Genomic DNA, 23282 nt, shown 5'->3' on the forward strand with positions numbered 1-23282 from the left:
TGTGGTTGGCCTGCATACATGAAGAACTGCTGTTTGACTTGCACAGTTATCTAATCAATGAACAGTAGTTAGAGGTAAATGCAACCAAGTTTTTTCTTCTGATCCTATCAGCCAACTTTATCTTTCAAGAGCTGAAGCTCATGGACCTATACATCCGGGCTCTGAGAATTTGAGATGAAACTGCACATTAAACTGCTAAATCTGTGTTCATCCTTCCTATTGCAGTACCTAGAACTTGGTGAAACTATCTGTTCTCACATTATACTGTGGGAAGCCTCAGTGCATAACTGAGTATAGACATGACAAGGAGCAACAGAACTGACAGTGTGTAACTGGCCCAAAGTCACCCAGTAAACTTCCATGGTGTGAGTGGGGATTCGAGCCTGGTTTTCCCAGGTCCTAGCCCAACACCTTAACCACTATATTTGGAGTTCTCCCATACAAATACTAGCCCTTGTTTTACTAGTGAATAAATTATGGCATGTCAGCTAGCAGGTTTTGGGACCTGATAAAGTGCTGTCTGCTTAATCATAATTTCCATTTGATTGAGAGTACAAGGTTCTGAAACACTTAATTATCTGAATTAGGTCTTTATGAGGCAAGTAAGAGAATTTAAAAGTAAATTATTGATGTGTTAAATGTGTGTAAAAGGAAACAAAACAGTTATCTAAGCAAGGCAGGTTTTCCAAGTTCTTTACTCCTCAGGTTTAGTTTGAGTGTGACGTTTGGAAAGTGGTTCATTCAACATTACTCTGCATTTGTATCCTTGACAGGGTGTAAGTGAGGGCATGTTTGTTTGCATTCACAAATGTGTGTGTGTTCTGGGAAAGTTCCTTTATGTCTGAAAATGTAGGGCTCAAAAATATTCTTGAAATGTTAGCTGATACAGATATTTTCAGTTGTGTCACAGTGAGCCATTTTAAGATTAAAACTGAGTCCTCCAAATGTGACACAGGAAAAATTAGAATGCTGGGAATTTTATGATTCAGAAAAAAAGTAAATTTAATATGAGAACTAGAGTTCAAATTTAAGTAAATTTTAGGTCCTCTTCACCTAATTTTCTCTGTTTTTTTGTTTTCTCCTTTCATACCTTTCTTTTCCTTTTCCGTTTTTAACTGCCCCCTCATCACCTTTGTTCATCTCTGTGCCCCTCTGCCTTTCTTTTTCATTAACTTCTGTCTTTCCTACAACTGGTATTTATCAGCTTGAATGTTCACTTCCTTTTCTCTTACCTTTCGCTATCTGACCCTTTTTTCTCCTGTACCTTCTTTTATCAGACCCTTTAAAACTTTTCATCACCTTCTTAGTGCAGCACTACCTATTATACTTCGTTCCCTGTTCATTTTTAAATACTTTCTGTCTGTTACACGTTTTAGCCTAGGGGCACTCCGGTTTCAGGCGCGGAGCTCGCGCCGGCACCAGACGCCCACTCTTTGTAGCTGCTCAGGGAACAGGTCCAGGAGGCTGGCGGCTCACCTTTGCCTTGTGCCATTTCGTCCCTAGGCGGCTCGCCTCTGAATCAAGGACGACAAGCGGCAGCGGAAGATATTACTGAACAGCCTAAACAATCCAGAGTGTTTCGTACAGAGGAATTTCCTCTATTATTATCAAAAACATTGGCTGCCCTTGACCTTTTAGATGACTCTGAATCTCTAAACCCTCAGAGTAAAAAGGGAACAAAAGAATTTTTTCACATGCATGACACCCCAGACAGAGTGGTACCAGTACCAGACTATTTTTTGTCCCTCATGAAGTCAGAGTGGGAAAAACCCATGGCTTCCAAACAGTGGCCTATAACGTCTAAAAAGTTCTACAACTTAGACCAAAACACCTCAGACATACTCAAGGTCCCCCCGGTAGAAACACCGGTCACTTCACTCTGCACATTAGAGCTAGTTACCGAGGAAGATCAGACCTTGATCAGGGATCCTGCTGACAGAAAGGCAGTGCTAGCTTGCAAAAAATCCCATGAGGTTTCAGCACTGGCAATTAAAGCATCAGTGACATCAGCATTGGTGTCTAGGGCGACAATAATTTGGGCCAGAAAATTAACACAACTCATTCCACAAGAGGAAAAGCAGGCCTGCGAAGGTGTGTCTAGACTCTTAAGAGCAGTATCCTTCCTGGCTGACTCAACATTAGACACAATGACATACGCAGCTAGAGCCATGGCTACCACAGCAGCAGCAAGGAGAGCTCTTTGGCTCCGCCCGTGGCAAGTGACCCACTGATCAAAATCGGTTTTAATGGGTTTCCCCTATCAAGGGAAAAGACTATTTGGGGATAAATTAGACCCCATTTTAGTGGAAACTAAAGACAAGAAAGCATTACCTAAGACTCTTCAGAAGGAATACAAAAGTCAGACTTTTACTCCATTTCGATCGTACCATACATTGCAAAAGTTTAGACCAGACCAACGTTGAAGCCAATGGAACCATAACCGTAGATTCTTTCGAAAAGGAGGAAGGTTCAATAGAGGTTCAAAGTTCACCACATTTCAGGGCGACAAAGGGAATCAACCAGGTCGCCAAACAAAACAGTGATGCCACAATATAGCCTGTGGGAGGAAGGCTCAATCTTTTTCAACCACAATGGTCAACCTCCTGACCGGACCAGTGGGTACTGAACATAATAACACAGGGTTACCAAATAGAATTTGCCCACATTCCACCAAACAGACTGGTGACATCACCAACATCCAAAAACAAGGACAAACTTCAGAGAACCTCAGAGGCCATACAACATCTGATGGACATCAAAGCTATAGAGATAGTGCCTCTATCGGAACGCTCATTGGGAATCTATTCAGTATTCTTCACAGTTCCCAAGAGAGATGGCGGATGGAGAGCCATCCTAGATTTGAAGTTTCTGAACAGATCTATCCCACTGAGACGTTTCCGAATGGAGAGACTGAAAACAGTAACAGAGGCATTAAGACCGATGGACTTCCTAACGTCCATAGACCTCACAGAGGCATACTTACATATACTCATCTACCCTCAACACCGTCGCTTCCTGAGATTTCTATATCAGGGAATACACTACCAGTTCAGGGCCCTCTCCTTCGGGTTAACATCAGCCCCAAGGGTATTCACCAAAGTGCTAGTTGCTCTGGTGGCGGACCTACGCAAAGAGGGAGTAAGAATACATCCTTACCTCAACGACATACTGATTTGTGCAGACTCAAAACAACAAAGCGTCCAACACACAAAACTAGTAATAGAAAAACTGTCATCACACGGATTCCTAATCAATTACAAAAAGAGCAAACTGAGTCCATCTCAACGACTGACACATCTAGGTGTAGATATGGACACACAACAAAACCAACTATTTCTCACAAGAGAAAAAATCAATCTCATATCATCTCTAGCCAAAAAGACATACATTGCCCGGTCGTCCAAACTCATGTCCCTTGCTAAACTACAGGGCCACATGGTAGCTTGCATACCCACTATTCAATGGGCTCGACTCCATGCCAGACCCCTGCAATGGCTCCTCAGGCCCTACCAAAGGGACATACAAAAGAAAAGAGACTTCAACATTCTACTTACCAAGGATGCCAAAAACAGCTTGCAATGGCGGTCAGACTGAAACAACCTGTCAAAGGGTCTTCGATTCATTTACCCTGTTCCAGAACAGATATACACAGACGCTTGCACGACAGGGTGGGGGGCAACACTCCACAAACACATAGCCCAGGGCACCTGGACTCGCCAGGAACAAAAACTCCACATAAACGCTCTGGAGATCAGAGCTATTTACAGGGCCTTGCAGAGCTTCAGGCAACAAGTCCAAGGGAAAGACATACTGATTAGGACAGACAATGTGGCTGCAAAGGCACATTTAAACAAGCAGGGGGGATCCAGATCATCAACACTTCACAAGGAAGTACTACCGATACTTCGGTGGGCAGAGTCCCATCTGACAGCACTCTCTGCGGAACACATACAGGGAGTCGCCAATGTACAGGCAGATTGGCTCAGCAGGGAGACGATCAGCGAAGCGGAATGGTCTCTCGACCAAGATGTTTTCCATTGCATCACACAAAAATTTGGAACGCCAATAGTAGACCTATTTGCAAACACTGCGAACCACCAACTTCCATGCTACTATTCCAGATACACACAAGTGGGAGCGGAACAGATGGACGCACTGATGGCACTCTGGCCCAAGGGGATGTTATACACATTTCCACCCCTCCCACTCATTCCAAGAGTGCTAAGGAGGATAAGAACGCTGAAGGCATACGTCTTATTCATAGCCCCATATTGGCCCAGGCGCCCATGGTTCCCCACCTTAATACAGATGTCAAACAACAACATCTGGAGACTTCCGGACAGACCGGATCTTCTGATACAGGGCCCAGTTTGTCATCCAGACCCAGGATGGTACAAAATGACCGTATGGGCATTGAAAGGAGCAGATTGTACAGATTAGGATACACTGAGGACATAGTCAACACTATTCAGGCCGCATGCAGACCTTCAACACAGAGAATCTATAACTCAACATGGAAGGCGTTCACCAGATGGTGCAGGCGCAAAAACATCAATCCACTCAAACCACGAACGATAGGCATTCTATCATTCTTGCAGGAGGGTCAGAAAATTGGATTAGCCACCTCCACACTGAGAAGGCAGCTAGCATCAATAGCCACGATCGTTCCACGAGTGGTAGGTTATAGGGTAACCAAGCATCCTCACATAAAATCATACCTTAGAGGTATAACTCTCATCGCTCCTCCTGTAAGACACAGGTTTCCCACCTGGAGCCTGCATACAGTGCTAACGGCACTTACAAAACCTCCGTTTGAGCCACTTACACAGGTTGGATTAAAATGGTTAAGGATGAAAGTCCTATTTCTCACGGCAGTAACTTCAGCACGCAGAGTGTCTGAAATAGGAGCTCTTTCTGTTCGCCCAGGACTCACCATGTTTCATAAGGACAAGGTGGTACTCAGACATGACCACTCCTTCATCCCAAAGTGTAACACAAAGTTTCATAGGGAACAGGACATAATCCTTCCATCATTCTGTCCTAATCCAAAGACACCTTTGGAAAAGACTTGACACCTGCTAGATGTGCGTAGAGCACTTCATGTGTACATGACTAGGACAGAGAGTATCAGAACATCTGAGTCACTATTTATCAATATTTCCCAACCAAAAAAGGGTAAGCCCATGTCAAGGGCATCAATTAGTTGCGCCATTTCCTTATGTATAAAGACAACTTATAAGGAAAGCAAGCTACCCATATCCGGAGGTATAACTGCCCATTTGGTTCGAAGTGTGGCCACATCTACAGCCTTCGATAGACAGGCTCCCATAAAAGAAATTTGCAGGGCGGCCACATGGTCGTCTGTGTCCACCTTTGTTAGACACTACAAATTGAACCTCTACTCGTCATCTGATGCCGCTTTCGGCAGACGAGTATTACAGAGTATATTACAGGATGTCTAACCCTCCCAGGGCAGGGACTGCTCTTGTATGCCCCATCTTAAAAATGCCCTTTGTCCCTCTGAGCCGAGAAAGAGCCTTGGCTACTTACCGTGAAGGCTTCTTCTGCTCAGAGGGACGAAGGGTATCTTGCCCTCCCAGACGTCCATCAATTGTTGCCTTCTAATTACAGTTCAAGGTTGTCTGTTTGAAATTCACAGTTCATGAAATACTGTTTACAGTTTAATGACGAATAACGTGTTTCTTAGCTTTTTTCTACTAATCTTCTAAGGCTTGGAAAGTTTTATAACTGGCTATAGGGGGCGTTTACCCTAAGACGTCAGGAAAAATTTAAATATTAATTCCTGCCTCCCGAGCTAAGAGGAAAAGGAAACACCGATCTTAAAGATGCCCTTCGTCCCTCTGAGCAGAAGAAGCCTTCACAGTAAGTAGCCAAGGCTCTTTCTGTCTTGATAGTCATGTTGATCCTATTTAATTACACTTTATTTGTACACCATGAGAGGATGGAACTTCTGGCCTCTCTTTATCTATTATGTGTAATAAACAAATCCATTCCATACCCTTACTCAGGAGTTAAAACTTAAAAGATTTATGGCAGGATTCACAGCAAACCTCCCCCTCTCTGCTCCAACTACTCTTCTTTTCCTCAACACCCCCCCCCCATGATTTCCCTTATATCTCCAAAATTATTTCCTTTTTATAGCATCTGAAGAATTGAGTTCTGACTCATGAAAGCTCATGCTGGAATAACTGTTACTATTCTTTAAGATGCCACTGGACTTCTGTTGTTTTTCCTTGCCTCACTGATCTCTTGTAAAGCAACACCTTTCTCACCTTGTTGCTAGCTTGGTTATCACTGACAGCCACTACTGTGGAGAATGAGGGAATTTAGTTTTCTGGATTAGAGTTTGAAATATTTTCCTTTCACACATGGTGAGTATGCTTCTGGGGAAAATACTTACTAACTTTGTCTTCTTTACTAGCCAGGTCCAGATAATGACCCAAAGCAGAGACTCATATCTCTGCGACAAATTGAGATCAGAAAGGGAATGCCATTTTTGAAAGGAATTGTTATGGGATAACAAATCACCTTGTGTTTTCTTGAGTTGCAAAGTCATTTATCAGAATATCTATTTGGTTTAGCAGAGCTGAATTCCCCCCCCCCTTCCTGCCCTCAACACTCATGCAGACCTTATTTCTTTTGGCAGATCTATCATAACTTTGGTAGTGGTAGATTTTGCTCCCAGTGCTGCTAATGACTTCCTAATGGAGATCTGCCCTGACAGATGGCAGCAAAAAGTCCGCTTTCATTGGGGGTGGGGGGAGAGTTGCCTTAGTGGCAGAGTTGTATAATCCAGCAAGTGATTATTATGATGGATGAGGTCAGGAATACTATGAGAACTTTTGGGGAGGCAGCCCATCTCAAAACAGGTAATATTGTAACACTCATAACTTTGTCTCCAACCTCTCTGAGGAATCTAAGTCCTCTTCCCCAGAGAATAATAAATTGAGAGGGAGAGACTTCTTGAAACCCTGTGCAACCCATAGATTCATTCATTTCTGGGGAGAAATCTCAGCATGCCTACTTCCTCCCCTTGCTTGCTTCACACAGAAAAGGGAGGAAATGTGTTGATTGGAATGCAAGAATCTAGGTCTTCCACCTGTCTTGGGTATCTTATATTTGAGAAACATGGCACAGGCCACTTCATTACTTTCTCTGCACAATGTGGAAGAATAATGTTTAAGTGCTGTAAACTCTATCTGATCATGAATGCCCCCAGAGTGAAGGGGGCCTTGGCAAGTGGCTAAAGAGAAAACAATTGCTTATGACCCCTTCTGCTAGGTCTGGTCCTGAATGGTGCTTTACCATAAAGCCTTGCACTTGCCTACCCAGTTCTTAAGTAACTGATACTTGTCAGTAAACCAAGCTTCTGCTTGCTCACACCTGGGCACCAGAACTCTGACCCCTACCGCTTCAGTTTGCAAGGAAGCTCCTCCCCAGACGTTTGTCAGTTTTTGCATCTGCTTTCTGGGAAACGACAGAACCGTCCTGCTGCAAACTCTGTGTTTTCAAGGTGCGTAATGTTCAGAAAATGGACAGTGGTCTCTGTAGAAATGAATCAGTGCTTCAGAGCTGACCAAATTACATCAGTGCTCTGCCTGATAACCACTTGACTTTTTTGTCTAGTTGTTGTAAACTAAGAATATTATTAAGCATAGAGGTAAAAAGGTAAAGGTAGTCCCCTGTGCAAGCATTGACCCATGGGGTGATGTCACATCATGACCTTTACTAGGCAGACTATGCTTATGGGGTGATTTGCCATTGCCTTCCCTAGTCATCTACACTTTATTAAGTGGGGCGGGGGGAATTGGGGAGAAAAACTCAGTTCAAAAATACAGTTAAGATGGTCCCACTTGTGCAGACTTTCCTTAGCCTTTGTACTGCCTGAAGTAGGGTTCTAAGTCTTGTCATAATCTCCATTGATAGGGGGGCTATATATGACAGCTCTGAATCTGCTGCTAGCCATGGTGACTGAAGGGAGCCTTCATACACAGAGGCAGCAACCCTTAGAATACCAGTGCTGGGAGACAGGTCAGGGGAGGGACTTGGCTTCTAGCCCTGTTTGTTTGGCCTTCCGGGGCAGCAGCTTGGCCATTATGTGAAACAAAATGCTGGACTATGTGGGCCACTGGCCAGATCCAGCATTCGTAGCATTAAACAATGTGCTCACTTCTCTGTTGAAGAGGCTTGTTGGTATTTTTCTGCTTCCCTTTGGAGCCATTTTGTATCTCTTTTTCTGTATTACTCGTTTAGAAAGGACAGGTGCTTTACTTCCCTGCTCTTTTCCCCAGAACTGATTATAGGGCTGAAACCTTTAAGAACCGATGAATATTAAATTTTCCAAGTCTTTACTGGGAATGAAGTTCAAGTGTGGGGATGCCAGCTCTGAGGTAGTATTCTGAAGAGTATGGAGTGGTGCGTGTGTGTATGCATGTTGTACCTGATTGCTCCACGTGGCTCTTACTCGGACGATAAGTTGCCAGCAGCCGCAATTGATTTACATTAATTGACTCTCACTTTGTGAAATGGATTTGCAGTCTCTGAGGAGCTCCATATCTGAGCATTCAGTGCTCCATCTTATTTTTGACAGGTTTTCTGGTTCGTTGCATGTTAATGGTAGCTACGACTGTGTAGAGGATGGTGTCAATATATTAAGGGCAGTTGCTTTATGATATTTTGCATACTGTCAAAATCAGCAGTTTCTGGTTATGTTTGTGGTGTTACTTTTCACAAACAATGGAATGGTTGAGGTCAATATGAAGGTTGCCATGGAATTATGCGCTTCATTGAGGCAACTGGGAAACGACTGGTTTTTTTAAATTTCTGAAATCCCCAGAATATACATTTAACCATCTTACACTGCATTCACACATTTGTTGACAGCTCATATAGTTATCCTCTCCTGTCTTTCTGTATGTCTTTGGGGAGATTCTGTGTCTTACCATGTGCCACAGAATTCTAATTTAGTATTGGTTAGTTTAAAAAAAACCTATAGGGTCACCATAAGTCAGCTGTGACTTGACAGCACTTTCCACCACCACAAAAAAGTAAAGAAGGTAAAGTGGGGGTTTTCCTTCTCACTTTTTTTTTTTACAGAAAACATTTTTAGTTGAATATGAAGAAAATCTTTGACACTGACTGTCTTTGAAGAGTCTTGCTCTGTTCCATAAGTATCTTCTTTTATGGTTTGGCTGCTTATGAGATGTCATCCCAGCCTGTAAACATACCAAGCTCCTTGTGGCTGCTATTTGATAGGAGCTTGGCGAACACTTTACGCATCCCCCTAGTGTTTTAGGTACACTCTTGGGAAAGCAGCCACCAGCACTGAAAGCACTTTTTAAAAACCTAGGCCTAAACTCTACCAGATCGTGGTGGATGAACTATCTGTGTGTTTCTGAAATGCATCTTCATGTGTGACAAAGAGGTCCCAAATCTCTTTTGTGAAGGAGTAACTAGAATGGTGTTCTACAACAGTCAAGGGGTACCTTATTGGAAAACATGGATCCTCTTGGGGAAAGGTTAAGATCATAAGAAAGATCTTGATAGATCAGAAGAAGAATCCATACATGCAGTTTTTAATGCTTCCCAGAAATACCATTCCAGAATATGTACAAACAGAACAACACCTTATATCCCCAGAAATTCAGAGGCATGTGCTTTATTTATCTAATAAATAATTTATCTCTGTGCTTTATTTATCTAATAGCCATTGCATATAGTAGATTGTATATTGATTTGATCTCTTGTGGTTGAGTCTGTTTTAACTGTTATATTTACAGATTTTAATTGTAATGTTATAATCAGCCTTGAGTCCTTTCAAGGAGAAAGTCAGGTTAAAAATGCCTTCAATAAATAATATGCTAGGGTTTAAAGTTGTAGAACAGGGTCCCCGATGTGGCACCCATGGGCACCTTGGTGCAGTTGACATCTTTTGTGGTGCGCGTGCGCCAAGTGTTTTTAAAAACTGGTTGGGGCCATATGGTTTTTTGCCCAGCAGGGCGTCTGATTAGCTATTGAGAGCTGATTGGCTATGCAGATTTTTTTGAAAAATTGCTCCATCAGCAGCTGCCAGCAGAGCACAATATTTTCACTGCACGACTGAAGGTAAGCTGTTTGAATGCAAGAAAATGTTTTAAAGCAGTATATTCATTTTAAAAAAGCATCCTGTTATACAGAGCTTATGCCTGAAATGTTGAAGATTTCCTATAAGTTAACCATGGCCTCATTCCCTGGTTATTGGCTGCACCTCCAGCCGCAGAATTCCAAAGGTGCCCATGGGCTCAAAAAAGTTGGGGACCTCTGCTGTAGAGCACCGGCTGATAATATATAAACTAGTTTTAAAATTATTATTTATAAAGAACATTCTCAATAATATTCGCTTTCTGTAAAGCAGGCTATAATAATGGCAGTTGTGTGCCTCAAGTAAAGCTTTGGTTCGGAGATGAGTTTCTCTGTGGTACAAGTTGCCATAGATAAACAATTTGTGCGCACAGTTAGAGATTGTTGTTACAAGAATAGGTCAACAGCAAGAGCATTAATTCATACAGAATAGTTATTGTCAGGTGATCTATGCCTGACCTTGTCCTTAGCAATGCTCAAGAACCCATCTGTACTATCAACCACTGTTTCATAACAATCTCTGATGATCATCCTAGTCTTATTTTTGAGATTTGGGTTCTCGGGGAGGGTCTTTTCTCCCAGAGATTGCACAATTGAGAGAGGAAGAACAAGCAGTTCCTGAAATGTTAAGAGGTGACTAGGTTGAGAGTTGACATATGGAAACTAGAAGCCTCGGTAATACGACATGCAAAGGGAAAATGAAATCGAAGAGCTGGAAGGTGAAGCATCCTCAACTTCAGCTAGACAATGCATTGTATCTTCTCTGGGTAGCCATTAGAAGAAATAATTCTTTCAAGGTGGCAATCTAGTTCTGCAGTCATTTCAGGAATATATGTGTCAAGTATAGAAGGTCAAGCACAGCATGAGAAGGCACATTTTTTTGACAGCATTTACACCTTGTTTAATTTTATATTATGTATCCTTTGGGTAAGTATTCTCTGTTAATTAACCAAGTGGCTTCACTCGTCTAGGGGAAGGCCCTCTGCAAAGAGTCTGAATTTCATTATTTGCTTGGAAACTGGCATGTGATCCACATAATATGTCATAATGAAAGAAACCTTGTACTAGCTATGCTTTTTAAAAATAGAAGTGTGTAATAAAATGACTAATTAGACTACTAATGGGTGTAAAGAGTAATTAAAATATTTTTGCTTTTTGCCTGTTCCAGACTCTGAGATGTTTGAAGTCTCAGAGGGCTGGAATCTAAATCAACTGTGAGTTATTTTGAAGCATTTGGTGGATTATGAGGCAGTTTAATAGTCATTACTGTTGGAAAAATAAACATTTACCAACCGTCCCTATTGGGAAGTGGCTAGGGGATTGTGCTATCTGTTGGTGTTTTATGATAAATGTTAGTGCAAACTGCCTCCTTACCTTGATCCTTCTGTGTGACTCTGTTAGGGGTCCATCCCTGGGATGGGACCATTTCTCATTGGTAAAGCATTCGCTTTTAGTCCCTGGATCAATTGAAAGAGATTGTTGGAAAATACCTTTCGTGACAGTGTAAGCAGAGAGTTCAGAGCTAGATGTACCAATGGGTTTACTAGGTTCAAAGCAGCTACATATATGTTCAACCTATCTCATTTATGTTTTCTTAAAGCACAGATGTAATCAGACCTAAAGTTGCCAGTTACCCTTATTGTCATCGCAGACTAATAGAGCAAAAAGTGACACACAGGACATCTAATTTACTTTTGTATATTTTTTCCATCAATATCCCAAATCACCCAGGGTACAGTGCATGATAGCAAAAAAGCAGGGGTGAGGAAGATGCACCACATCCACTGACCTCATGGACTGATATAAATCTAATAAAATTGGAAACCTTGCTACATGGGTGACAAAAAAATTGTCCAGCCTTCTTGAAATTGGACTAAGTAGAGCCATTGGATATAGTGATCCATAGGGTTAGAGTCTTATATTTTGTATTAGAGCTAATTCTTGTGAAGGCCACTTGACCCTGTGCTCTTGTTTCTCCACAGTCCTAAACCAGAATCTTACCTTAAAGAAATAGGCATTCATCCAGTGATCTACAGACCTTATAGAATAGGACTTTCCCACTTCTCTTCCCCTGCTGAATCCTACTGAGTCCCCTCAGGAATTGTGAGGGGGGCAAAGTGGGAGGTTGCAGTTGGAGGGGGGAACTGGCAGAAATGTCCATTGACTCTTCTGAAGATTTAAGTACTCTTAAGCTTTTGGAACTGTGTTACTGGACACATGTCACTGTTGGGCCATTGCAGACTATGTGGAGTGGGTGCCTATTTCTAGGATTTAGGATTCAGGTAACAGTATGTTATTTCCTCTTCCATTTGGCAGAGGTGTATGTATGTGTGTTCCTTCATACTTCATGTTGTCGGCAAGTGATGTTCTGGAGTTGCCAACAGTAGCACAGGCTCCTCTCAGTCTCATGTTACAAACGGCTCATTTTCTTGTTTGAGCATGCATTCCCCCCACCCCGTATTGCTGATCTGTTGGCTCTGTTAGCCACACTTGCGTGTGCAAGCTAGAAAACAAAGAAATGGGAAGCTTCTGAAAAGTGTGTGTTACTTCACACCATATGATTGAGAATGTAGTTGATCGTGCATGTCTGATTGAGAAGTCCACTACCTGGCCTAGAATTTCTTCCTAATGAAGATGTGTGTTCTCTCTTTGAGAGCTACAGATTTAGCCCCATGTATGAAAGCCATGGCGCAGAGTGGTAAGCTGCAGTATTGCAGTCCAAAGTTCTGCTCACGACCTGAGTTCGATCCCAACGGAAGTCGGTTTCAGGTAGCTGGCTCAAGGTTGACTCAGCCTTCCATCCTTCCTAGGTCGGTAAAATGAGTACCCAGCTTGCTGGGGGTAAAGGGAAGATGACTGGGGAAGGCACTGGCAAACCACCCCATAAACAAAGTCTGCCTAGAAAATGTCGGGATGTGACATCCCCCCAAGGGTCAAGAACGACCCAGTGCTTGCACAGGGGATCTTTACCTTTACCTTATGAAAGCAAGACTTGTACATTGAGCTACCTTAAAAGGATTTCTTAAATTCTCAAGTACCAAGTACACCATAACTCAAATTCTGTCTCTTTTGCTTGCATACTGTGTTGCTTTGCAATGATAGGAGGATTTCCCTGGTCTCTTTAGGAGACCTGATTCTGATACATTTGATATTATTTCCTCTTGAATATTTGCAAGGCAGGCAGCTTCAGAATCTCCCACAGGAGCTTCAGGTGGGCATGTTAAGACTGTAGCAAGTATATGTAGAAGATGAACAGTTTTGCATTTACACTTGTTTCCAGAGGCATCAGTTTGTGGAGAGGCATAAAAAAAAAGCCCATCTTCCCCCTAAATTGTAATGCTGGAGAATATAGTTGGCTGGAGTATTTCTTTAGTGTGTCTTGTCTTTAGGCCTCTCTGGCTGCAAATCCTTTAAACTGGCTTCGTTAATAGTTCGGACTGCTTCCCTAGCTGCACTTTCAGCTTGGACTCAGCCCAAAACCACTGGGGGGACCCTGGCAATGAGTCACCAAGTTCATCAGGACAGATTGCTGGAGAAGGATTTGTTGCCCCTTGGGAGGATTTTGAATGGCTGATTTATCCAGGTATTTGGTCTTTCAGAAGTGACCTACCACTGAGCTATGGCCCTTTCCCAAAAACGCAGAAGAGATGCTTTGCATGCAATAAGTCCTAGATTCAGTTCTCAGCATCTCCAGTTGAATTTTTGATTAAGAACCTTAGATGCCATTGCTGGGAAAAGCCTCTCACAGCCTGAGGCCTTGGAGAGCTACAGCTCCTCAGAATGGACAATGCTGAATTAAAAGGGCCCATGCTTAGGCTTGGCATTGAGGTAGTTCTGTGTGTTGTCTTTAAATTACAGTGTTGGATTTATTAGATTTTTTTTGGCCCCGCCCTTTCTTTAAGGAGCTTTCCCTGCTCTATATTGTAAGTTAAGCTGAGAATGTGCATGACTCAGACACCCAGTAAGATTAATGGCAGAGGATCTCGCTAAACAATATGCAAGCAGAGTTAGGGGTCCCCTGACCCAGCTCACAGCCACATATACCTTTGGGGGATTCAGTGGCCAGAGCGCCCCTTGCTCACGGAGGCTCCTGAAAACTGCAGAAGGGGCTTCAGGCTTCCCTCCCATAATGTTTCTCCAAGTGGAAATGGCTGCAGGGAAGGGAGCTCAACATATCCAGGGATCATGTGACCAAGCATGCAGAGCCTCAGAAAACATGTGGAGCCTCAGAAAGAGGCAAACAGGTCCCCGTGACCATTTCCTCTCAAGAAAGTGACATGGGAGGACAGCCTGAAGCCACTCCTCTCCTCTCACAGTGCTTACAAACCACGCAAGCAATGGGTGTGTTTGGTCCATTGGTACATGTGACTGCAAGCTGTGTTGGGGGAACCCTGACTTGGCTCATGACACGTGTATGCTTTAGCTAGACCATGGGTAGGGATTTGAACCTGGGTCTCTCCAGTTCTAGTCACATGAACACATGAAGCTGCCTTATACTGAATCAAACCCTTGGTCCACCAAAGTCAGTACTGTCTACTCAGACTGGCGGCTGCTCTCCAGGGTCTCAGGCTGCGGTCTTTTACATCACCTACTTGCCTAGTCCCTTTAACTGGAGATGCCGGGGATTGAACCTGTGACCTTCTGTATGCCAAAGCAGATGCTCTACCACTGAGCCACAGCCCCTCCCACAGTCGGACTCTAACTTTACATTGGCTCACATATTTAAGTGCTAACAGGAGTGTTATGTTTTGGATGATGAAACAAATGAGTACGATTATCTGGGAGCAGATCAATATTGATGAATTAAATTAGTTGCCTGTTCAATTAATCAGCAACAAGAGTAAGTATAGAAGCTTTAGAATATCATTTTTATCTGTGTTTTTTTAAATCTCTCCTAATCAAATCCTGTTACTCCCTAATCAACATTACTTAGATGTGCAGATATTTTTCCATTTGCTGCTTCTCTTACTTAAAATTCTTACAGGGAACTAGTGTGGCAGCTCTGCTGTGCGCAATGTTGCTGTGGATACCTATTCTATGTGTGATATCACTTTTTTTCAAATGGGAGGTGGCTATGCTGAAGCAGTTAATCTCTGTACCTCTGCAATCTGCTCTACCAAAAACGTCAAAGAGCAGTGATTTAGGGAGGTGGGGGGAGAACTCTGAAATCTCACTCGTCTTAAATCTGCAGACATGAGCTTCAGCAGAAAATTAGCTCGTCCTTCAGACTGGGGAAATAGACCCAATTGCTTAACATCCAGAAAGTGATGAGAGAGGAAAATTGTGTGCCAGGGAAGGAATCAAAAGTGTTCAGTGCATTTGCTGTTACAAACAAATGGAGCCAGATGAAAGGAACAAGGCTGCTGAAGGTTCAGCCTACACAAGCAGGCCCACTTCTGGGATGTGAAGATCCCTCCAACATAGAATTCATGTACTACACAAAGGATATCTCCCAACATGACAAGTAGAAACATGTGTAACAGGCCTTTTTCTTTTATTGCGTAATAACTGTTCTGACTCAAATCTTTTCCTGTAAGGTAGAAAAAAAGAACACACTGTTGCTCTCTGATTAAACTGCCCTTTTATTTTCACCCTGTTTGTTTTTTATGACTAACAGATTTCTCCCCAAAACCACAAACTTGGCAGTTTATTTTTATGCTCATTACCGAGGCATAGAGATCTTGCTCAGAGGAACAGCAGCCTTATGATTACAGCTGGGCCAGGAGGAGAATGCTGCCCGCCTTGCCTGAACAGGCAGTGGGATGTGCCTTTTTCACAGCAGCCACACACTAGGCGGACATTTTCATTGAGCTATCCACTACCACCCCAAGTTCCCTTTCTTGGCCTGTTGCTGGCAGCCCAGATCTCATCAATGTATATGTGAAGTTGGGATTATTTGCCCCAATATGCATCACTTTACACTTGTTCACATTGAATCTCATTTGCCATTTTAATGCCCATTCCCCAGTTTGAAGTGATCCTTTTGGAGCTCTTTGCAATCCATTTTTGTCAACCACCTTAATTATTGTCATCTGCAAACTAGGCCACCTCACTACTCCCCTCTAGCTCCAGGTCAATTATGAACAAGTTGAAAATTTCTGGTCCCAATGAAGATCCCCAAGGAACCCTGCTGCTCACATCCATCCATTGCGAGAACTGACCAGTTATTCCTACTTTCTTCTTCCTGTTTTTTAGCCAGTTTCCAATCCATAAGAGAACTAGTCCTTTTATCCCAGAACTCTGAAGGTTGCTCAGGAGTTTTTGGTGAGGGACTTTGTTTGGATTTCCAGAAGCCATGCTGGTGACCTCTTAGACTTTGTACTACCTTTCCTGACCTGTGGTATACATTCTATCTGAGGCTCTAGTATTGAGGTTTTGAGTAACCCACAAGAGATTTAAGAGATTTGACACTCTTGACTGTTCTATTCAACTTCTTTTTACAAGATTCCTCATCGTAGAGAAGTTTCCTCTTTTGAAGTTAAATATGACTGTGTTGGAGTTCACTGGCACTTTCCCACATACATGCATATTAAATTTGATGTCATAGTGGTCACAATGAGTGTTAGATGTCGTCTCCATCTTCAGAGAAACATTTTGCCTTCAGGGTCCTTAAAAAGTCACTTTCATTGAAGGTTTACCATATAAATGTGATTGGGGGAAAATCAATACATTGGTCCAAAACCAGACCAATAAAAGGTTTCCATTTTCCATTCATTGACAAGCCTACTAACTTTGCTCCTAGACGTTGAAGTAGACATAACATGAGGGATCTGTTATTAGAGTTGTCTGTAGTTACATACCTCAGAGCAACATATAGAATTGTAACTTTGATTGAGATAGTAATATTAGGAGGGGCGGGGCAGACTCTTTCCTCATGTGACATTTCCCTGTTCCCCAGCATTCCCTTTTGCCTTAAAGCTGCTGTTAATTCTACAGAGGGAAAAATTCAGACACAAGGGGGCTTAATCAGGAAAATGGCACAGATAGGAATGGGTTGAACCCTTCCTCCATGCCACTTCCTCTATCAAATTTACACACACCACCCCCAGTCCTGGTATAGTGTGTTAGAAAATATTCCAGAGATCCTTATCATTGATGTCAGGCTTGGACATGAGCAGCAAGTTTTAGATAAATTGGGAGCAGATTGGCTTCAGAAGGGGTTGGTCTGTTACAGATCATTGTTTAGTGCTCTCTCACTTAGCCGAGAAATATTCCTCCCCCCCAAATGGCACCCTTTACACGGGTTTTATGGCTCTTAAGGGAACTTTTGATACCAGCCCGAGGGAGAGGCTATAGTTGAAACTATCAAATTCTACTATGGATAGGAGGTTACTATGACTCATTCAACAATTTCATACTGACCTCACAGCTCAGGTTCACTGTGGCAACCAAGGAGAACTAACTGAGCCCTTTGAACTAGCCAAGGGAGTTAGACAAGGTTGCCTCCTTGCTCCTGTCTTGTTTAATCTATATCTGAATGATATGGCAACCAATTTCTTAGAGTCTTGTCACCCCCCCAAAGCTTGCAAGTCATCCCACCCCAATTCTACTCTATGCTGATGATGCAGTTCTCCTGTCCCACACAAGAATTGGTTTGAAAAGATCTTTACAAACCTTCTCTGAGTACTGCTCTAGGGGAGATCTTAAAATAAACCATCATAAATCTAAGATTATGATCTTCACTAAGAGGAGAAAAATGCCTCTTTTTCGCTGGGTATTAGACGGCTTTGAGGTTGACCATGTCAAGGAGTTTGTTTACCTTGGCATTCTTTTTCCCCATAACCTAAATTGGAATGCCCATCAAAAAGCAATGTCCAACAAAATTAAACCTTGGGTTGGTGCTACTGTCAACTTTTTTCACACCAAAGGTGGCAAATATATTCCAGGGGCTATTCAGGTTTTTAATCTAAAAATTATCCCAATTATTCTTTTTGGTGTTGCCATCTGGATAATAGTTGTCAATGAAGCTATAGATTGTCCATTGCTTCAGTTTTTACGAAAACTCCTAAATGCCCCTCGATGTGTTGCTGGTGTTACTCTTTGTTCTGAGTTTGGCCAAATGTCACTCGAAGCTAGAGCATGGTTGGCCTCCTTTAAACTGCACCTTAAGCTGTGCTTTAGCACTGAGGGGTTCATGGCATAAAATCTTAGATGAGAAACTGTCATTGTTGGGCTTCTCGCAGGATATGTTATTAGATCTTGGGAAAACTGAAGCTTTCACCAAAATTAAAAAGCTTGATTATAGCAGCACTACTTTTCATGCTCGCCGCGTTTGTTCATCCCAGTTCTTCGGAATACCACCACCACATGGTTTGCCTGCTTATACATATTATTTGACAACTCCTCATCTTTCTAGAGCCTTCTGTTTCGCTAGATTGAATGCTAACCCCTCTATGGTTATGCAGGGCAGAATTTTGAATATACCATATCCAGACAGAACCTGTCCTTGCTCTTCTGGCTCTATCGATTCACTAGCTCATGCCCTTTTGGAATGCCGCTTTTACGAGGAACTTCGATCACATTATATCTTCCCTCTTTTAACATACAAATCTAATGCCTCTCTGTCTGACATAATGCCTTTTTTACTAAGTGATAGGGATCCCAAGGCTACATTGTCAGTGGCAAAATTTGTTTCACTCCTTATATCCCTCAAACACTAGGTATATGCTGCTCAAGATCAATGGATCAAGGAGCTTCTAAGGGATGAAAGGAAAGGAAAGGTTTTAGATAAATTGAGAAAACGTGTGAAAGAAAATTGCTGTTCTACCAATTTAGAGTAGATTTTGGGTCAGCTATGTTTAACTGGCCCAACTACTTGAAAAGAAAGGCTAATCATCAAGACTGTGTACAGTGTTAAGTAATGCCAGGTTTTATTATTTTTTTAATAAAAAAATTATAATGCCAGGTTGTAACTGGTTATTATTACCAGATATGATCCAGGGCTAAAGGCTCATAATTAGGTTTGGAATGAAGAACAAGATAGACACGCTGGTTTTTCTTTCTTTTTTTAGGAATATCAGGATATATTTCTTGGGCTTCAGAAGAGTTTATTCCTTATAGTGTATCTCATTAATATAGTCACCAGCCAGAGTTTTAAAAGTTAGAACTGTTCAAGGCAGGCAGGGAATCTGTACAAAGGAGAAGCAATGGGAGTAGTAGGTAAAAAGGTAAAGGTCCCCTGTGCAAGCACCGGGTCATTCCTGACCCATGGGGTGACGTCACATCCCGACGTTTCCAAGGCAGACTTTGTTTGCGAGGTGGTTTGCCAGTGCCTTCCCCTGTCATCTTCCCTTTACCCCCAGCAAGCTGGGTACTCATTTCACCGACCTCGGAAGGATGGAAGGCTGAGTCAACCTTGAGCGGCTACCTGAAACCAACTTCTGTCGGGATCGAACTCAGGTCATGAGCAGAGCTTTTGACTGCAGTACTGCAGCTTAACACTCTGCGCCACGGGGCTCTTAATGGGAGTAGTAGGATCCCTGGAAAAGGACACTGTGTGAAAATGGCAGAGAAAAGTCATCAGCTGCTGCCTGCCAAATTAGTATATGGTAATGAAAAGTCTGCCTTCTGTCTCTCGGCAGGCCTTTTTAAGTCCAAGAGCCAATTAATCAAGTAATACTGGAGTTCAGCTATCAGTGAATTAGTGTGGCTGCTTCAGCAGTGTAACTTCAAAGACAGCTTCTTGCAAGAATATCTTCTACATAAATACTAGTTCTGTTGGGGAAATTGCATGTATTGTGCCGGGCAGAAGTGCATGATTGCCCGTTATACATATGCTTAGTGGAAAGCCACAGCTGGCAGCAGATTAAAGCTACATGTGCCCTCAGTGAAGCAGAAGTGTGTTTGTTGCATACTATATGCAACATGCAGCAGTGAAAACTGTTTAGAATTTTTTGTGTGGGGGGGGGCTGTGATTGACATGCCAGTATCTTGGCTTTAGTTAATTTATGAATTAGGCTACTTATCCAGATCAGAGAAGAGACATGGATTATGATAGTTCTGCTTAGGGATAGTTTGTTGTAAGGCAATTTGCATCTGAGCAAAAATTCAGTTGGTTAACCTGAGAATTATATTAGGAGGTTAGCAGATGCTGCTCTCAAGCATAGTCCTGCCTGAGCACAGGCCTTTTGTGCTATGCTAATAGGCAATTCTTGTGACTTTAAGGGGGAATGCAAGCTGGGATGTTGGACAGAAGCACTTTGCTAATATGAGAGCCAGCTGGACCAAGTATCAGATGTGAACAAGGTGATTCTTGGCAGAGTGAAGGCTTTCGTTGCTAGTTTGGCTTGCTTCACTTGACATCATTTTGTTCACTAAAGGCCAAACCTGATGTGGCACAGCAAATCTATGATTGGCTCCCCACCCCCAAAAAAGGAGGCTCTGAATTTGACTGGAACAGTAATGCCTGATCTGACCCCTCCCCCCAATAGCTGTTTCCCTAGGGGAAAATACAGGTTCAGCATTTTGGGAGGGCAGGTTTGGGGAAATTTTGTTTGGAGAAGTGATATGTGTGTAGGTGGGAAAGTGAAATGCCAGAGTTGCTGCGTTTCACACACACACTGCTGCGTTTCACACACACACACACACACATATAAAGAGAAAGCAGTATCTTACCATAGATATCCTATATTATGTGGTTGTTGATTCTATGAAGCTGTTTTTTCCTAGAATGAACCTAAGTATGACCACTATCCTTATGGACATGTGTTTCTTCTTGTAACTGTGCTTAAGAATCTTGTATTTCTTCAACCTGTTGTCCTAGTTTAGTATGGTTTCATAATTTTACCATCTCTGTCATGTTTTTAGTTTTTCTTAATTAACGCCATTTTAATTTTTGCAGGGTCTTTTCTTTGGAAATTCAAAAGGTTCTTACCTAAATCTCTAGAATAGTTATGTACACTAAATAGTACTCTGGGGGTGGGTGCATTAACTCAGATTAGATGGCTATACTTCTAAATCTGTCCTCACAGTCCTGCTTGGTTCACAGGTCTTTAAACAGCATAAAGAATTGCTAAGTGTTAGTGGTGATGGATTTGAGTTTTCTTACTGCTTTCTGGTTTGTTTGCATTTGATGGGAAGGAATGAGAAGTAGAAGGAGAGTAGCTACTTTGGTAGGAGCACTTCTCCTGCACCTCTTCTTTGCTTTTCTCAATTTGTGACACAATAGTTTACTTACTTTGCAATATTTATACTGCAGAGTGTAGAATAATTTCACCATAATAGGGATAGTACAAAACAAAGGGGAACATGGAGTATGTTGGCTGAAAGCAGTGAGCATAAATCTGTGAACTGTGCAGGAAATAAAACCATATTATATTTTAAAATTACATTTTATCCCAATCTTCTTCCATGGAACTCTTGGTGGTATACATGCCACCCCATTAGCTCTCATGTTCCCAACTGAGCTTCACAGTAAAGTCACTGCTGAGTTGTAGGGCCAAGAAAAGGACTTTAAGTCTTAGCAAATTAACAAGAAGTGGATGTTAGGAGCAGGGATACTTACTTATCCACTAATATGGCTTATGTCCTACTCATCTGTCAGGATCAGGAAGCCGAATGTTTGCTGAGATGTTTGGTATGAATTCTGATATGTCTCTTTGTTTGATTACTTCCTCACAGCTGCCCCCCTAATTGCCACTGCCCCTTCTTGTTATTAAAAACACATAGTTAAAAGGAGGGATTATATTTTTGAGTTGTGACTTCCTTCTTAGATGTCTTTCTGTGCCATCGGTGTCTGTCCATGAACCTCGCTAATCTTGCAGTTAGTACTTTCAAGGTTGGTTGTTTTCATCATTTGTTCTATATCTCCTATCCTTCTAATTTGTTTCGAGGTACTCAAGCTTGTCAGATCTCCTGCTGAACTCTGCATCTTAAAAAAAAATCCTGTAAAGGACTCTTTTAAGTGTATGATACACAGCAAACTTCCCATTCCCCTGTCAAGAAGTTATATGGTAAAGGAATATTTAGACAGGGTGGGTTTGGATATTCTACTTCAAAACATGGCCACCTATACAGTTATATGAAGGTGTCCCTCAACAGTTTCTCATGAATACTAAAATTGCTTTTCTTTACTCTTGCCATAGCAGAGATAAAAGGTCACACATACAAAGCATGTACCAAATCAGTAATGTTTAAAAGAACTAAGATCCTCCAAAACTTAATTATTTTTATAATCCAGTGCTGCATAAGCAAGTGAAGTCCATCAGAGTCACTGTTCTCAGCTGGTGGGTGAGAGCAGGTTACTTTGAGTTGAAGCGCCTCCTACTGCTGCAGGCAGGACTGGATTGTTTAACAAGAACAGGAGTAAAGGAGAGATTTCTCTCCTGCCACTTTCGTATAAGTGGTTCTGCCTAATAGGAGAGAACTAAAATTGCCTTTTGTGAGAGAGAGGACAAAAAACTTCCTGTATATGAAATTTCAGTCCTCTTTTATTCCTCCACAGTTTTCATGTAATATAATTGACCTCCCCCATAATTATGAAAATAGCTTGAGAGCTGTTATCTCATTTTCCATAAAGAAAACAATCTTGAAAAAAGTCACAGTTGGAAGTGGTCTCTCAAGCTACAGACTGTGATGATTTTTAACAGATCAGTCACAAACAAACTTTCCTCCCATAAGCTGGAGATTTACATTCAATCCTCAATTGATTTCCTTAACTCCACAGTCTGTGAATCATAACACCTCCATACTGGGACCCAGCATGCTACAGAGGAAGTTACTTGAAATCTTACAGTGTAGGCGTCTCGATGTTCCTCTACTCTTGTTAGCTGCTATGACTTATTTGCTAAGCTTCTGCAAATAAAGTTGCTTGTATTCAATCCAGTGTGGATAAAACTGATGAGCCAGAAGTTCCCATCATAGTATCTTCTTGCTTGCACTTTATTTGATCAGTTTCAGTCAGTATCACCTTGAGGAGATAGGCAGAGTGCGTGGAGAAGAGTGGGTGTTCTCCATTTTTACCTGCCCTGACGAAATCTAGCCCTGACAAAATCTAGATTTAAACCATTCTTTCCTGGTATTTGGAATTAATTTGGAGCTGGAGAACTTCTGGTAGTTTAAGAAGTTCCCAAGAAATGTGCTACCAGAGGCTGGTGTCTTTGATTTATAGGATTTGGCTTCAGTGAGATCTGCTTAGGATCTCT

At 42.2% G+C, this 23282-nt stretch overlaps 1 protein-coding gene across 2 annotated transcripts in view; it reads left to right on the forward strand.

Annotated features, from left to right (window-relative positions):
• Positions 1-23282, forward strand: part of ARMH3 (armadillo like helical domain containing 3) — a 156437-nt gene that overhangs the window by 91933 nt on the left and 41222 nt on the right. The gene's annotated exons all lie outside the window — the stretch shown is intronic.

The sequence above is a fragment of the Euleptes europaea genome, chromosome 5 (genome assembly GCF_029931775.1).
Source record: "Euleptes europaea isolate rEulEur1 chromosome 5, rEulEur1.hap1, whole genome shotgun sequence".
NCBI classification, from domain to species: Eukaryota; Metazoa; Chordata; class Lepidosauria; order Squamata; family Sphaerodactylidae; genus Euleptes; species Euleptes europaea.